Raw genomic sequence first — 4,222 nt, forward strand, 5'->3', positions numbered from 1 at the left:
ATGAGCAGGGATGTAATACCTTTTCTAGGGTTTGGGTTGAGTTTTTTTAACATTACAGTGCCACTGCTTGTTTGGGGAATACTGGGATAGTTGCATTCTTACAGGTGCTTTGGAAAGGCCTCTCCAGGGAGCCAGTTGTCACCACCCTGCTGCACAGCAGACTGTCCTCTCTGTGAAAAGTGGCTGCTTCTGTTTCTCAGTTCCTGGTGAACTCAACACTCAGCTAAATGTCCTGCCTCCTGCAGGGGCAAGGGTCCCCTTTTCCCCACAAAAATGGGCTCCTGCTGCCTTCTGGCTGCTGACTTGGCTCTGCAGGAAGTTAGCTCCCAGCTCTGTGATCCCACTTGCCTGCAAGCACAGCAGGAGCGGGAGCTGTTAACTCTCCTGCAAGCATAATTTCCATCTATTTAAAGAGCTGTGATTCACAAATCATGAGAACTCCAAATTTAGCAAAGCAAATTTTAGAAAAGCAGGAGTCCTACCCCTTCTTCCCACTTACCCTCAGATCTCAGGAGAAGCCTGAGCGTGAGCAAAGGCATAAACCCACTACCACTCCAGGAGCCAGGTTCAAGCTGGGGAAACTTTGCTTTAGAAGGAATTTTGATTTTTTTTTTTTAATTTAGTTAGGAAAGGAATGAGAAAGCAAGAATGCAGATGTACAGTTCATTTAAGAAGAAATGTGTAAACAGCATTTTTATCAGGTCAACCTGGAGATGTAACTGTTACCTTGACAAAAATGCTTTATCTCCCTTACTGAGATCTGCATGATTGACTGGCAGAGCTATTAATTGATTCTTTGTATTTCTGATCTCACTAGGGCCAACAAGCATTCCTAACAGTTTTTAATTCCTCATCATGACATCCATTATGTTCACCTCTGAGATGTCTAAATGTATTCCACGTATAATGGCAATGTTATGTAAAATGCAACATGACAGGAATACTTAGAATTGCTCGAAACTGCGCTGTGGAAACCAACCTTATTTGTGTTAGCCATCCAGTATGGGATTTGCATGTTTTGGTTTTCTATAGGCACGCTGAGAAACTCAACTACGTAAGGGTTTAGACGTTGCAGGTGGGCTAGTGTTATATCCCTTGTGGCTCCACTGTGAACAGAAAACCAAACACAAACAAAAATAATCTGTACAGGAAGAACAGGCATGCTGACAGAGATTGTTTGACATTAGAAAAGCACAGCTACAGCTGCCTACCCTTTGTTACAATGTCTACAGTAAATCTGGGATAATGCTCACACAAGAAACAAAGAACTACCACAGAGGACTCTTAAGTAGGAGAAATAGATTCTGAAAGGTGTCAATTTATGTAATTTAACTACAGCAAAGAAAAAATAAAACAGTTCTCTAAAATCTGAGCCTTTGAATTACAGAAAGCAGCTGTGAGAAAATCTAGCCTTTCTTTGAAGCAGAGAAAAACAGGACAGTGGTATGATACAGGCAAGAAACTGTATTCATAAAATAAGAGCGTGCTTTGCTTATCTATATAGCACAGTGTCAATAATAAACTTAAATCTACTGTTCCTGTGCCAGAACTGTCAAGAGACTTGTGCAGGAGAGTTGGCTGGATGATCTTTAAAGGTTCCTTCCAACCCAAGCCATTCCATGATTATGTGATTCTATGATACAGTCTCCAGCATGGTTCATTGGTTATCTCGCTCTTGTGCCATACAGTAGCTACCTCATGGGTCTCATCCAGCCTGGGAAGGTAGGAAAGGAGCAACTTAAACGAAGAGCAAATTGTACTATCCAAAGGGGCTCTGCAGGTTATGATTAAGTAGGAAAATGGGTAAGACACTGCATTAGGACTTGTAGGATTTGTAAATCAAACAATGATCCAAACCTGAAAATAAACATAGTTTATTCTTCTGCCATCTGAGAGTAGGGAATCAAAGTTTCTTTTGGATTTACCAAATGTCTGGGAACAAGTGTCCAGTCTCAAAAACACAATATGAAGAACAAATTGAACACAAAATGAAACATCTGTGACTCAACTTCCTTCAAGATATCTGAGAAAGACCTTCACCATTGCTCACACTCCAAATTCATCCACGTATAGATTAACTAGTAGTGCTATAGGAACATGCAGAAACATTTTCTGTTCTGGATTGCATTAATGTGTATTGTCTCCCAAATATCTGCAAGCCATATCTTCCTTTTTTGTCAGACAAATAGAACATTTGTTAAAAGACTCCTTATAAGAAAGAATTGAGATAAAGATATTAAACATATGCTGCTTTAAGAGCAACTAAATCATTAGTTCCTCTACATCATCATAAAACAATAGATCCTTTTCTGAAATGTATCAGAGCAAAAAATCTGTGAAGAACATATGGGGGCCAGAACTAGTGACATATAAAATGAAAGCAGGAAGATTAAACGATTTTTGTTTGTTTGTTTGTTTGTTTTGGAATTTGGATCTCACTCTAGGCTTTCTCAGCAGAGGATCTGAATCAAATCAAAGTGCAGATAGAAGAGGTTGTGGACTGCATAGATTAAAAACGAATGGCAAAAAATTGTCAGGTTCGTATGATATTCATCCAGCTTTCTAGCATAATTCAGGAATAAAATACCTTGCCTACTAGTTGTGGTGTATAGCTTCTCTGCATTCACATGTGATGGATGGGAGGTGACCAAATACCTAATCAATACTTTAAAGGTTTTGGGGATCTGACGTCCATGGAACTGTAAATTGACATACCTACCTGGAAAATGAGTCGAAGCATTATCAAGGAACTGATGGACTGCTGCACAAACAGGAAAAGAAAAATCAAGACACCCTTTGAAGCGTGAGTCTGGGCTCAAAGATTGTTAGTTTTTTTTAAAGGAGTGAAAGACAGGTAGATAAAAGAAGCCTTGTTAATGTTGATCTCCATGAATTTCAGAAAAGCTCTCAACATAGGCTCTTAAGGAAAATGTGTAGTCATGAAATGAGAGACTTTCCATAGATAAATAATTGGTTAAAAGAAAGGAAAAAAAAAAAAGTGATGGTAAATGGAAAGATTTTTTTCATAGCGAAGGAAAAGTCCTTTTGCTTTTCAGCATATCCATAAGTGATCTGGAAAAGGGCATGGCAAAATTTGCTGATGATACCAATTTATTAAGGATTGTGGCACAGATTATGGCTGAGTGAACCACTGTCAAAGGGCCTATCAAAGGACACAGTAGCTAATGATAATAGCAGTTAAAATTCAAGATAGGTCAATGTAAAGTGTTGCACAAAAATAATCAGAGCTTGATATATGAAATGATCAACTCTAAGATGACAATACCTATTCGGGAATGAGATCTTGGAGGGATAGTGGTTCTAAACCGGATGCTTGGTCATGGGTGAAAAAGCCCAAACAGAAAAGAAAGCAAAACTGTTACATCCCTGTATTAATCTGTAATACCCCCACAATTTGAAATTGAGTACAGGTCTGATCTTCTGCAACTTGGAAAAGCTAACATGGAAGTGATAAAGGTTCAGGCAGGGACAACAAGGATGTTAAAGGTATGAATTGATTTAATCAGTTAAGACTCCTGATCTTAAAAAGTTAAAAATAATAGGAAATACACTAGAGATCAATAAAATCATGAGTGGCATAAATAGAATGATGAAGGAATTATTATATCTTCCCATATAAGAAATAGGAAAGTTAGCAGGTGTTGAGTGCTAAACACAAAGCAAGGGATCAACTCACCGTTAAGCTGTGGAACTTCCTGGAGAAGGATGATGTAAATGCTGAAAATTCAGATGCCACCTAGGGATTAAATCACACCTTATGTGAAAAGAAATAACCACTGGCACAGGAACTTCTTGAGCCAAAAACTTTTGAACTTTGAGAGGAAATTTTGTATGTGGTGCCATTATTATACTCTTCGATCCACATCTACTAATGGCCACTATGAGCTGCTTCTTCACTGAATCGTTAGTATTATCTAGTGTGAGCATACTTATGTTCTTATCCTAAAACTTTCCTAGGCACATTACAAAAATGAGTTCAAGAAAATAACCATTCTTGAGAAAAGGTAGCAAATTAATCAGTAGTTACAGAGGTCAAGGGTAGCATTGAAGATAAATTCAAGCATAACAAAACTTTAGTTTACTAGACATACTTTCCAATGCATTTGTATTACCTGTTTAATAATGTTTAATTTACTTCCTTTTTCAACATGTCTCGGCTTTCTGCAGGAAGAAGTTGGATCTGAAGGTGAAGATGCTAAGG

Source organism: Charadrius vociferus, unplaced genomic scaffold, assembly GCF_000708025.1.
Source record: "Charadrius vociferus isolate BGI_N301 unplaced genomic scaffold, ASM70802v2 scaffold414, whole genome shotgun sequence".
Classification (NCBI taxonomy): Eukaryota; Metazoa; Chordata; class Aves; order Charadriiformes; family Charadriidae; genus Charadrius; species Charadrius vociferus.